At 39.1% G+C, this 14,524-nt stretch overlaps 1 protein-coding gene across 3 annotated transcripts in view; it reads right to left on the bottom strand.

The window, feature by feature from the left end:
* Window positions 1-14,524, bottom strand: part of ANKFN1 (ankyrin repeat and fibronectin type III domain containing 1) — a 121,453-nt gene that overhangs the window by 102,821 nt on the left and 4,108 nt on the right. The window contains exon 1 of one of the 3 annotated variants that reach the window (XM_027691590.1): window positions 2,902-3,096. The exons of the other annotated variants lie outside the window; for them this stretch is intronic. The gene's annotated coding sequence lies outside the window, so the exon portion shown is untranslated. Of the gene's footprint in view, window positions 1-2,901; window positions 3,097-14,524 lie in introns of those variants that run through there. 3 annotated transcript variants of the gene reach the window in all.

Raw genomic sequence — 14,524 nt, 5'->3', positions numbered from 1 at the left:
TAATCAGTATTTGATCCACATACATCTCTCTGGCCACAATAAAAAGTCTGCAAAGTAGACAGTCCCCAGTCAGGACTTACATGACACGAGCAGAAAGCCTGCAGCTACAGCCACACACTGTTGGTGGTGACTAGTCCTGGCTTCTCAAATCCTTTAAGGCTCTCTGAAAAAGCCAGACCAGTTCTAGGATTGGACCATTCACAATTCCTAGGTTTTCTGGCTCCTCCAGCAAAAGATGCTGAAAAGCTTTTACAGCAGAGGATGCCCACTGCCCACCTTCATGGAATAGTGATGGATTTTAGGGAGGAATCAGCCAAGTGAAAGCAGGTTGCAAGGGGCAGCACCGCACCAGACCATCACACGAGTCCTCTTTTCAGGGCTACCATATAAAAAGCCATGAGCCATGCACAAGCTGATATATGATCTGTCTTTTATCTAGAGGTGTCTTGGAGGACTTATACCTGCTGATCTTTTAATGAGTAAATCAGATTGATCAAAGAATTACTCACATTATAAGCCTTGTCTTTTACTTGGTGTTGAAAAACCATATATTATACAAAAATGGTAAGATCCTGATATTTGATCTGTATGAGATTATCCCTCTTGCTAAAAGCATGAAACTTTGCCAACTCCTTGGCTGCCAGCCACATAAATCAGCTTCTCATAACTCTTCCTATAGGTCAATCATCATTCATTTCTTTAATCTTTAAGACTAACTTCCACTTTTTCTCCTGTTTCAACTTAGTGTATATATATGTGTCCTATGTGTAAAGCATTAAGAAATTGAAATAGCTGTTGCCATCAATCTAATCTGCTTATTCTACATTAGATCTTTGCTGCCTTTTCTAAGACATGCAGCACTTCTCTATATTATTAGAATTCTTGTTATTTACTTAGTTTCTGGATGAAGTGATCCCTTGGTGTTACTCCCTCGTCTCCAGATTTCTGGGAAGGCTTCATTTACGTGTGCAGTGCACTTCAAATGCTTGGATGAAAGGCAGGTTATAACTAATGCTGATAACAGGACAGACTCAGTAAATGTGAAGTAACTAAAAGTGCTCTCAGTGGTTTATTCATGCAAAATCTCTAACAGCAGGCCTGGCAAAAGTACTGACATTTTTGTTCATCTGAATGAAAACTGAAAATAAACTCTTCCCAAAAATGTAAATGTCAAACAAGGAAAAACTGCAGAACTGCAGAACTAGACACCAAATGGGGACGGGGGAAGAAATTAAGAAGATCAATCTGCAATGACTTAAAATCCTTGGTTAACCCCCTCCCCCCATAAATCCAGGATTTTCTTCACATATTGCAAAATGTACATGCCAAATTGTGATTAAGAACTCGAACACTGTTTACTAAATGTAAAATATTTTAATCCTGTACCTTAGCTGGTGTCACTGATTCAAGCAGTAATATTGTTTGAAGTAAGGCATAAAAAGATGGAAATGTAAGCACAGACAGAAAAGGGAAACAATTTGAGTGACTCATTATTGCCTTCATCTTTATTCAAGCACAAAAGCTAATACTATTCATAAAGGTGCAAACGTGGCAATTTTTCTTGATTTAAATTGGAGCTCAGAGACAAATTGTCAATCCCCACGCAAAAGGGGGTGTTGTGACTGTTGGAACCTGTGATCACCCAGGAAAAGCTCAGCAGTACAAGCACATAGCAAGTGATCTGCAGGTTAGTGTTGTGTGGGGAATAGGAAAAGTAAGGACAGTACATTATTATTGACAGCACACACCAGGAGAGGTGTGTGTGACACTTGTGCAGCTGCTCTGTGCGTGCAGGTACCAACAGCTCCTTTTTCCTGCAGTATCACAGCTGAAAGACGAACAACTAAGTTGCCCTTGGTGGGAAATGCACCCACTGTGACACTGTGAGACTCGTCTGGGAGTGTGGATTCAGAGGGAGCCTGCACCCAAAAATGGTCACTGTGCTGCATCAGCTGGCAAAATACGGACTTGGGTGCCCGAATTTTAATTCAAGTATGATGAAAAATTGTGACTGGAGGAACTTTGTACATTAAAGTAGGAAGAACTGAGAGACTAATTCATCCCCCACAAAATAAACTGACTTAAAATTGGAATAATTCAGATGTCTCTTTTTAGGTAAAATGACTACAAACTTAGGGAGTTTATGTATTAGGCTTTTCTAACTGAGACTGGCAAGAGCTCTGGTAATACGTAGCACTTTAGGTTCAGCAAATGAAGTGTTTATTTCAACACACACAAAAATTTAATTTTATTATTTTATAGTATGCAGGATTTCACTGAATCACAGCTACTACTTTATCAATGCTGTAGCTATTTTGAGGGAAATAAACTGCTCTATTTCTGTTATTTATACATCAGCACAGACAAATTTTTCTACATATAGACATCCATGTACAAACACTACATGCACACACCTCTTGTGTACTATGAAGAAAAGTAAGGAGATCTATCTACAGAAAACTTAATTCAGTCAAATTGGCAATAAAAGATCAATACTTTATCTCAGGTTCTGCACACCTTGTCATCAACCTCAAAAGCAAACATGATTTTCACAAGCAATCTGGTCTATTCCTACAGTACTTTACAGCCCTTTCCAGATCCTCATGGCATATCAGATCCTTTAGGTGGATGAGGAAGAAAAACAGAGAGGTGAGATATTCAGGGCTAGAAAAGAAGTCAGCAGCATGCTAAGGATCAGAACCCAGTTGTGCTAATGTTTCCAAACCCCTGAAATGCTAAATGCAGACGTGCAATCCTCCCAGAAAACAAGGCAAGCATCACATCAGCACCCCTGTTTCAATCATACATGCCCTACTGGGAAGTGCTGGCCACTTCTGGTTCCCAGCCAGTAAACTTTCCCCCTCCTCAGCGTGAACTCTGAGTGTGTGCCAGTTCACTTACCCATGGTTATCATTTTTTCTGTCTGATGAGCGTGGAACAATTGCCCTCCGAGCACTGCTTAGCCAGAGCCGGAAGAACTGTTTGCCTCCAGCCCAGCTGTCGGAGTCTCCATGCAAGATGCTGTGCAAAATGTTGAGTTAAAAGAAAACACGAGTAGGGGGAAAAGAGAGCTCTCTGAGAACCTCCACATGGTTCCTGTTGCTAAGGGAACCACTCCCTTTGTCTGCATAGGTTAGGAATGGCTGCTTCGTTTGGAGTCTGTCTCTTAAGTACCGAAAACAGCACAACAATTTCAGAAAGAAAGAGAAAAAAACCCCTCCAGAATATCTTACGACCAAAGGAAAACTGAACTGCCTTGGAATTCTTACATGAAAAGCAGCTATTAATAGTTGATTTGGGTGACTCCAAGGAGGCTGTAGAACTCATCTGTGCCATCTGATGGGACAATACACCACTGCACACAGTTTAATTTACTTATGGTAATCAGCTTTTGGGGGTCAAGGTAGGTGGTTACAGAGAGATAGATCAAGAAATCAGGTCCAGTTTATGGCAGCAAGTGCAGAGAGATCAATAGCAAGAAATAAAACTTATAATAGGTATCCATGATGGACTAGAAGAGAGATGCCCTTACTTACACAGGATCCTTTAAAAGTCCAAGCCTGAATCCTAGCTCTGATTTCTGTAGCTGCTCTGCTCTGCTGCCTCTCAGTTCCCAGGCCCAGCACTGAGCGTGTTCCTGAACCCCCAAATATTTGAGAATCTACCTTCTACACAGGCCCATTGGGCTCAGCCCAATTCAGCAAATGGAGTTAGGAGTCCTTGTTTCTTGTCTTTGTCCATCCCTGGTTTTAAAGAATACACCAGGATGTGTACTTCTGAATAAGGGTGATTTCCCTGTTAGTCTGAGGTCCTACAACTTGAGGAGCTAATAGAAATTGTCAGGAAGATTGGTACACTGGGAACAGAAACACCTTGAATGTAACCTCAAACTTTTTGATTGTATTAAGAAAATCAGCCTCCTTATGAAAACACACAGCACAACATGCACTGCACAACACAATTCTATCTTGCTCTCTCTCAGCTGACACCAAAAACAGCACCCTGAAATACTGTGAGGGCAATATTTTTGGTGGACTTACTTGTTTCAGTACCTCAATATTACAGGGAGAGAAATGGTCAAAGACTTGGATTCAGATAGAAATTTTCAAGCACAGACTTATCTGAGGCTCTTACCACATCCAGAGAACAGTCAGAGAAATGTGTTACATTATGTCTGAATGAACGGACAAAAGTTCAAAACCTTAGATGATGCACTTCTATATGGAAAACAGAATTTTCTTGTTCTGCCAGAGAGCAGTTGTGAGAGCCTAGAATAGTGGAGAGAGGCCAGTTTGGTGTTGTGTTAAAGAGCTGAGCTTCACTTACAGCAAGGTAGAGAGGAGTCAGGGCCAGTGTTCTATTTTCCAGAGCGCTGAGCTGACTTTCCCCCCCTCAGTGAGACTGTTGCTCTTAGAGAACTCCAGTCAGAAACGGGTATGAGATGTCTTTGCTTACACACCACAGTCCAGCGCTGACTCTGCGACATAAAGACCTGAAGAATTCAGCTGTCACTTCATCGCACATGTTGAATTGTATTTGCAGTGTGATATGTGCTGCGACCCCCTCCCTTCTTCCTCTCACCCCAGTGAGTCAAATAAAGCAGGATTGCTTTGGGGAGAGGCCCTTCTGCTCTCCTTTGCAAAAAGATTAGGAGATTAGTGAGGGGCAACTGAGAGCTCAGTTTAGGGGCATTAGAAAGCAAGGTAACATACAGGTTGCCATTGCATCATTTCTAGCAAGGAACATTTAATTGGAAACCAGTTAAAAAGTTTGTGATTGTATTTATTATTTTCCCTTCAAAGGTTTGCTTTGAATTGCTCAATCCTGCTGGGTCTACACACACACTCATCCCATTTTCTCCTTCTCATGGATAGACTGATGCCAAGGCTGATGCCAGTGAAGGATCTTGGGATTCTGTGCAGCCACAACCAGGGAGACAACGGTTTTTAGGACAGAACTAAAGTTTCTGACAATAAATTCTTTACCCACTTTCTTCTGCTGCTTGCAAGCCATGGAATCTTCTTCAGTGTAAGTACAAGAAGGGCAAACCCATGTACATTTAGAGGATTCAAAGTTAACTCCCAGCACAATAAAATTCTTCAACACCTCAAATTAATGTTTAGTGAGTCTAACAGTGTGCTTTATCTAAGCCTTTTACAAATATTTGGGTATATAATGCTATCGTTAATTCAGGAAACATTCTGATGATCATTCACACTTTATCACTTCAGAATAAAAAGACAGAGGGAGCAACATCAGATCACATTTGTGAAAGAGCCAGGGACAGCATCAATGCAGCCTCCTGCACTACTACGCAATTACCCCCCAAAAGAAAAAAAATGCAATGTTTTTTCCCCTTATTTTAACAAAGACAGGAATTTTCTCTGTCTAATAGAAATTGTAGCATCTTATACAGGACATTACCCATTTCCCATTATTACAAGAGCAACACTTTGATAGACTGGCAGTGAGACTCAGATTTGATGATGAAAAAGCAATTTTACACAGAAGTGGAATTTCTACTCAGGAACCTTTCCTCGGTGAAATAGTAAGAACTGTATCTATTACTATAAATCCCATCTTCTCAATTTAAAAATAAACTGCATTAACTACTGATGTCCTAAAGAGTCTTTGTTGTGCTAATCCAAGGTATTAAGAATAGTCAGAAAAGGAATTCATTAATGGCTACTTGAATCAAGTACTTTTTGTCCCAGATGTGAACACATCCCCCCAGTCAGAAACTACCTAACACAGTGTGATTGAAGTTTATTTATTTACTTACATATAATAAGCAACTGAGCAGCTTGCAGTGCATGAAGTGAGGCTATGGAAAAGTACATTACAGTGCTCCTGCTTCAGGGCCCTCTCAGTCAGAATTTCAGTATATGTGCCTATTTTCTGTTTATTATTCAGCCAAAAACATTGAAACTCTCTATCCCCTCAGTCCACTTAGTGACCAAGAAAAGATTGCCTGCCTTATATAAGGTGGCTTAAGAGGAATTTTTAAAATAAATATTTACAAAAGCTCTAAAAATATTATCTTGTTTTGTTAAGGCTAAGTGTGTAAACACCGTACCTGTTACAAATATAGATCTCGTTATGCAATGAAAAGGAGAAGCAGATGGAGCTGTTGATAGCCTCAGTGACAATAGTGCAACATGCAGTTGCACAGGAACCAGTGTTCCCCTTATAAGGAAAATTTTTCATATTCCCCAATTTTTTTATTTTTTTCTCCGTCACGAGTCGGAATTAAAATTCCGACATGAGAAATTTTCCATAGGAGGGTCATATTTAAAAGACCCTCTATGTAAAAAAAAAAAAAAACCAACAAACCCTTTCGTTTGAATGAACTGACATGGATTTAAATGACCTGTGAGAGTATGTGTAGGGTTGTATGTGCATGTATAAGGTTTCTTGTCCACTTTCGGGAGCCCAGACTCCCATCCCTCCTGGCAGTCTGCCAAGCAGGCCAGGAACGTGGAGAAACTTGACTTTCTGGCACCATTCCACGTGAGATGCCGGGGAGCTGAGAGCTGGGAAAAGCGGGCGAGCTGGCAGGAGACCAAGAACATTTCCATCAAAAATTTCATTGGAATAGACATTTTCATGCAACGTGTTAGGTTTTGGTGAACCGGCGTTAGCTGAGGGAAAAATGTTCCACTGGAAAGTTTCCAGTTTGTCCCAGTGCTCAGATCTTGACGCTTGGGCTCCGTATTTTTCATTCAGCTGAAGAATGGATTTTTATTTCCCGGTGTCATGCACAGAGACAGAAGGTAGTTTACTGTACTGCTGATTGTATAAAATGATTTCTCCTGACACTGTAAAAAGAAGCTTTATTTTGCCATCTGCAGCAAGTGCTGCTGTCTCATACCTCCATGCTTTTTTGGCATCTCCTCACCCCTCAGTGTCTTTCCTCTAAATGGATCACAAGGAGTGTCAGCAGAATGGTGAGACCACTAGTTTGTACTCAGAGATAGATTTTAATATCTCTCTCTGGAACTCAATTTCTGTCTTACTGTATTAGTTCAGTAGGGAAAACAGTACACCTTGCAGTGTTTTTAAAATTAATATGTAAGGATTATAACAATAAACCTGTTACAGTTGTGACAAGTGTAGAAAGCGTATTAGCTTCAACTACTGAACTTCATAAATCTCTTGAAAATGAAGTATTTAACACTATTTTGAGGAAAGATGTCACAAAGTTGTGGCATAAAACTGAGGTAGAGAAGGTACAGCACTGGATGAATAGTCAACTACACATTGAATGCGAATACAACACACCCACACACACATCAAATATTTGATTCCACAGATTCTTCAGGACAAAAATGTATATGCAATATATATAATTTAGCTCATCTTATTCAAGCTGCATATGTGACAGTTCTGAGCTTATTGGAAAACCTGAACCAAGTTCAGCTCTGTCAGTGATGGGACACTGCAAAACTGGACCGTTCCTGCGCACTTAGCTCTTGACCTGCCTCTCAGAACACTTACTCATTACGCCCCATTCAGGAAGTGATCTCACTGGAAAATCTGAGCAAAACAGAGGACAGAAGTTCCAGACTCAGAAAGCTAAGGAATGTTCTTTTCCCCCTCTACCTTGTCTTCTTTTAAATGAATTTAGACTTTGTGAAAAGCATCAGATGGACAGTCCAAGGACCGAGGACTGTTGTGAGTGCCCGACGTACAGACATTTTCAGTGTCCTCCTTTCACACTCATGTGCCTTCACACTGAGCTGCAAGTTAAACTTGCCATCTTGGGCATCATAGAACTTCACTCAAAACTAGTGCAGAGATATTCACCCTTAGGCCTGAGGGTAAATGTCTTTATAATCACAAAGACACTGTGTTAATGCAATAATTCATCCCCTAAGCTTTTGAGTTCTGATAGCAGAAAAAACCAGGAACAACCCATTCTCACCTGAGCACTGATATGTAATTCTCATTACTGGTACTGTAGTATTACCCCTCAGTCACTAGCTCCCTCAACTTTGAGCTTGGGCACCAAATTTGAACTAAAATCAGCATTAAACATGTGCCCATAGGATTGCTGTCTTGCTTTTGGTAATGAAATAAGCATTAATGCAGTAACAAAATGTCAGCCAAACGAGCTGTATAGAGTAGACTAAATCCCAATCCTAGACATACTGCAGCAAGTCTTAAGGAAGCCTGTGGACATTCCTGTGTGGCAGAGTTGATTCAGCTTCATGTCTCCATTTTACTCCCTAGAATTCTTGTTCTCTTTGGAAGAGTAACTCATCTCATTTTCAAGAGTATGAAACTTCTCCATCTCCATTTCAATATTCCTGGGCTGGGTGACTACTTTCCTCAAGTACAATTGACAAAATTTTCCCCCAATAAAGAATTAATTTTTCCACAGGAGAAAATAGGAAGTTTTCCAAGCCTGCTGAAATTGGTGTGAAATTATGAAAGAAAGTATTTGTAGAGAGTTAGCAGAGAACAAGTCAGACCTGTGGATACACGTTGTTCAATATCTCAAAACACTTAAATGACTTCAGCTGGTGTTCTCTTCTCTACTTGACAATGACATGTTACACTTCCCCTGACAAGAGCTGAATTCAGATTTATCTCTGCTCTTGATTGCTGTTCTTTATAAGACGTAGATTTAGAAAGCTTTGCCACCCACTTGCAGCAAATTTAAATTTCTAAACAACAGCAAAGTTCAGCAACAGCGTCGTGAGAGAGGCTGCTGAAGCATAATTATTCTCTTTACAAAGAGCAAGTCTCTCAAGCTATGTTTAACTTTACATGTAGATATAGACACATACATATATTCAGACTAAATTTACTGTACTATGCTTGATTTCTCTTCACTATAACTATTTTCTGTGCCACCACTGAGAGCATTTCCAATGTACATATTTGCTCTGACACCTCTGGATATCATCATCATGTTCTCTCATGCCCTTGAGTGAGATTGACTCACTTCCATCTCTTCTGTTGCTATGAAAAAGTAAACAGTAGCTACAAAGCTGTCAATGAATTGGATTTTTTTTCTGTCTTCAGTTAATCCTTTTATCTATATACCTGAGATAGCTTGTTCTATAATCCAAGTCACATGCATATTTTACAAGAACTCTTGGTTAATCTGTTGCAGAAATATGTACCTGGCTCTTGTGTTATTTTCACTTTGATTAAGCCAGACAAGCTACCAGATAAAAGAAGCTGACTGCATTTAATGCAACAATTATGACAAATAAATCCTCAGGAGTAAGATTTTCAGAGAAGCAGGTCTTCTGGGGGTGCTCCCATCATCGAGCACACACAGGTAATACTCCTTTCTGTGTCTCATAAAGTGAAAAGAACTCCTAAAATTGAACTTCACCCACTCCAATCAAAATGCCACTCAACTGCTGATTGAAATATCCTTCATTCAAATCAGAGTGAGTGCCTTTAATGGCTACCCAAAAGGCTGTCAAATTAAATAAGAAACAAAATGCAAATAAATTAGCATTCCTAGCTACTGATACACTATAAATATTTATGAGGAAAAAAAGATGCTGTAATTTCGAATGATACCACAGGCCTATTTTGTACAAACAGTTAAAACAGTTATACATGCAATACTGTACTTTGCAATTTTTTTCCATTTCACATCACCATAATCACCTAATAAATATTTAAATGGACCCATTTGCTGTAACTATAAAAGAACCGTGTAAACTTGTTGTCATCTAGACACATAAGCCGCAGTGGAGTCAATGAATTTCAACAGTCACTTAATATTGCAAGCCACAAGCTACCTTAAACCTGCCAGCAACTGTCTGCCAGGAAGCTACTGTAGCACCACGGCTACCTCCTCCAACCCAGGACACGAGATTCATTATGAATGCGAGCATTGCTACTCTAATTAGGCCTGGGAGAGGTTTAACAACCATGCTACAGTCTTGCTGCTGACAAATATAAAAATAAAGCCTTGTTCAAATTAGCAATGTGAAGTGAGAAGGCCTAGAAGCAGCAACTGTCTGACCAGTAGTGAAACAGTTCTAATCTATAGTGAGGTTATTTTGCTTCATAAACTGCTAGTATGTTACCTGCAGGAGGTCTCCCTGTAAAATGAATTATAGTAAGCTATATGTGATAATTAACCGTGCATTAGCAAATATCTTGAAACAGGGGGGCTCTGTTTTCTCTGTATTTTGACTAATAAAAGCATGAATTTGTTCAACAAATGATCATTTAGGTTGTGGAATGCTAAGCATATTGGAAGAACACAGTAAGCAATAGAATATTGTAGGTGGACTAACAGTTTCCTTACAAAAACAGGCTGTTTAATAGGCTGGCTCCATACTACGTTATTCACAGTACTAAAAACCACAGTGTTGGGAAGACAAATACAATATACATTTAAAATAATATAAACCTTGTACTCATATTTACTTTAAAAATGCCATGGATGTGACAATAAAAAAAAATCCATAAGCAAACGTTTATTTCAGAAAGAGAAAATCCCAAATGACTCTTTCCAGAATGTAAACAGATAGTGAGGCAATTGGTATGGTCATCTTCTGCAGAGGGGAAAAAACCTCAGCTGGGTTTAAAATAGTCTACATCATATGAATGTGAAGCAAGGCAAAAAAAAAAAAATTAATTTATTATGTATACTGCTTAACACAATAAAAATAAAGTGGTGCCATAATTTATTTTAGCTTCATTTACATCTTATGAAAACATATTTAACCATAACGCTTTATGGAGCTGTGACTGGACCAGCCTCACTCTTGGCTGTGAATCAGGGGTCAGAGCCACTGCAGCATACACAGGTTGACAGTCTGTACCTCTTTATTCATACTATATGGACTGGAGCCCAAGCTTCCAAACATCACAAACTGAAACTCATTTCACTACAAGTAATCTGCCAGCTTTAGCCAGACTCCATGCAGGAATGACTCATTATAGGACTTGGCCTTATCAGGGGTAATTCGCAGCCCCAGCGTTGCGGGGATGAGCCTCAGGTAAAAAGAGAAATTCTGAACAATGATGTTTTAGTTCAGAAATATCAGCATTCAGATGGCTCTCTAAAATTTTAATATCTTTAAAACATCAGAAATGTTCTCTAAATTTAAGATAAAGCCAAGATACCCCTCAGCTGTATGTGTCCATCTCCTTCCACCCAGCTCAGCTCTCACCTGCCCTGTGACAAACACCACCAACACCACACCTCCTTTGGCTGCCAGGCCTATTTCAGTTCAGGTGAGGGGTGAGATCCTCCCCGATTTCCAAGGTAGGAGTTATCAATGAGATGCCAGAATTATGAACATGTAGCAGACATTCAGTCTTAGAGTAAGACAGGATGCTCAGGAAGTTGGTCCCTGGAGAAAAGGGCGAGGCTGTGAATGCAGCACCCTGTGCCCCACAGTCCAGAGCAGGAATGGTCCTCATCAGATTCCTGCAGCCTTCCTTTGGAACATCCATTTGGTTCAACCAAAGGATATTGGCTTAGTATTGGCTTTTTAATATCTTTAAAAATATTTGAGGGGGTGTGTGTGTGTGCAGTAAATGCATACATATCAAACACATGAAATATTTTCATTTTGCAGAGTTAAATGATTGTTGTCATCAAATTACAAAAGATGGGTCAACAACACATTGCTGGGAAAGCACACACAAAGGAAATAGGTGTTCTCCTTACAGAAAATGTTCTATATAGTTAAAAAGTTACTACAAATTAGTGGCAAGCATATGGCTACAGGTTATTTCTCCTGCTTCACTACAGAAAGATATGAAATTACAAAGGCATATTTACATTCCTCCAAGTGTGTACACAGTTTTTGTCTCAAATTAATAAGCATCAATCAGCTGGTAAAGGAGGGTGAGTCTCAGATTCTATTTTTCCCTAAATCTCCATCACAAGCATGTTTGACTTATGTCCAAGAGGAATTTCAGTGTCTAATTTTTTTTAATGTTTCTCCCTCTCAACAACATGATTTTTCACTATAAGGGCACCAGATGATTTTAACCATCACAATTTGAAAGTGACCACATGTATTTATACTATTGCAGTTAATAAAGTTTGAAAATCCAGTATCACTTTAAAAATTTGTTTTTCAGAAACAAACCCAAGCCCTTAAAAGTTACTTTTACCATTGTGCTAACCTTCAGTTTTCTAAGGTAAATGAGAACTTAGAAAGTAGTGTGCTGTATTTTCTCAGTTGAATTATATTTATAGACTTCCAGGCAGAGGGTAAGATTGCCCCCTTTTGGAATTTTTCAGAGTAACAGTCCAAATAAAGAATCGGGTGCAAAGCATTCCTAATCCCTACTCAAGATATGCATCTCATCAGGGATTATTTGTGCTTCATACTGTTGTGTTCTCGTGTTACTCTGTATGTGGCTCCACATTCCTTATTAAAGCAACAGGCATGAAAGAATTCAACTGCTCTTGCCAGCAACCACAACGGCACAAAATCTAAAGTCAGATAAAGGTAAACATCTGGAACCTTCCAAGGAATGCAGTAGTAAAGATGGAACATATAACTGCATTCTCCCCTTCTCTGCTCTGTGGGACAAACTTCAGAGACAGTAATCTGTAACTACAGACCCCCATAAAGCAGCATTCTCTGATAAAATTTAAAGAGAGCTTAGTATTTTAAATAAGAAATGAGACTACTGAAGTGCTGAAAACAATCAGGACAGTTCTTCTGATTCTAGATTTAATTTAATAGTAACCCCACCCTTGGTATACTGATCTGGTGGTTGGGCTTTTTTTTTTTTTTTAATTTGTCAGCTTTAACACCTAAATGGTGGTCATTCATCAAGCATACTGGTCCTTTAAAGAGGTGTTCATGACCACAGGGAGAACATGCACAATAACCAGAAGTCTGGATGGAGATATGTATTTTCACTAAAATCTTATTTTTTAAATTACATTGCCATCATGCCAAATATATCAATAATAATTTTTTACTGAAAACAGTGCAATTTTGTCCTTTTAAGTAGTTAATAATTGGCATTGTTTGAAAATAAAGCATCATTGTTCTGTTACTTGACCAGTATCTTCTAATTTTAGAAAGCTCATCATTTTATAATGTACAATCAATTGCAATATACAGCACATTGCTATTTTTGTTTTAAAACTTATCTTTCAATTACCAAATCCCATTCATTTTCATATGAACCTGGGGACTCAAAATCAGCAAAGAGTTTAATCTAAAGAATTGCCTCAGTGCTTCAGCTAGAAGTGGTTCAATGACCATCTGACAAGGGGAAACATGGAGAGATCTCCAAATGGAGACAGATCAATAAACTGACACAAGCCAGCAATAAAATGGAAATCAGAGAGTATTAGTGGGAGCTACACTGATGTATCTCATCACAGCTAAAGAAGACATCTGTTCAAGCAAAGTAAGAAGAGCAGGCAGGCAGTTCAGCACATCAGACATAGAGGAAAAGAGAATGCTTAAGCTGTGCAATTCTGCTGAAGAACTCCTCACCTAAACTCTGTGGGCAGTATTAGATGACACCCTCTCATTGTTTCAGTCCCAGACCCTAAGGATTATAACATTTGGGTTTCCATCTTACTACAATCAAAATTATATCACCAAAGGCTGTTGTCCTCCAATAATATACCTGTGGTTCAATCAGCTAAACTGAGATTAGACTGATTTCTAGGGAACAGCAAAGCTGAGCATCACTGCTGATCTTATACCCTGAGCACAGTACTATGGAGCAGTGTTCATGTGGGTGCTGTGAAAACACCACCGTGCCAATTACCTTCAATGCAAGTGCATCAGCAATAGGTCATGTCACTTATATCTCAGCTTTTAAAAATTTTAAAAATCATCAGTAACATTTTTTTTACTGCTTAATATTGTTTTATTCTTAACCTCTTAAATATCAAACTTTTAAGAGTGTGATGAGAGTGATCCTCGTCACTTACAGAGGCTTTATCTTTGCTTCACGGCGAGGAGATTATCACAATAAAGAAGATTAGGTATTGCAAATTTTGGTGTTTTCATAAAGAAGCTGAAGTCCCTGCTTTACTGAGTAGAACTCAGAGTAAAAACCACCATTACACATAAAGCACCAAGTATAACAAGATGAACCGCAATGTAACTTTCCAGACTGTTTGCCCAAGCTGTTTAATGCCCTGTGTATTTCTGCTGAGGGAAAGTGAGAGCTTAACTTGAATTATGTCCTTGCTGCTTTCAAAATACTTTAAACAGTTATTCAAAACTGTAGCCAGTGTGTCATGCATTCCAATACAGAATATAAGAATCTATGTATTTAGTGTCACTGTAAGACTTTTACCTCGAGTTTTCCTTTCGGAGCCATGAAGTTAATCATGAGGAAGGAATGCACACTCTGATCATGCTAATTAGCTTACTGAATATGACTTCTAAAGAGATCACTTAATGTGTCCTCAAGGATGCTGAAAACCATTTTATTAAGAGAAATGCTTGGTTTCCTTTACTGACACATTCATTGGACCAAAAGGCTGTCATGAAGTAATCTGTAGCTGTCTTGATATCTATATATGGACAAGAAATACCACTGCAGA

This window comes from Neopelma chrysocephalum, unplaced genomic scaffold, assembly GCF_003984885.1.
Source record: "Neopelma chrysocephalum unplaced genomic scaffold, ASM398488v2 Primary Assembly neopelma1_84, whole genome shotgun sequence".
In the NCBI taxonomy this organism is placed as follows: Eukaryota; Metazoa; Chordata; class Aves; order Passeriformes; family Pipridae; genus Neopelma; species Neopelma chrysocephalum.
The sequence above is the reverse complement of the archived record's forward strand: the minus strand, read 5'-3'. Positions and strand labels throughout refer to the sequence as shown.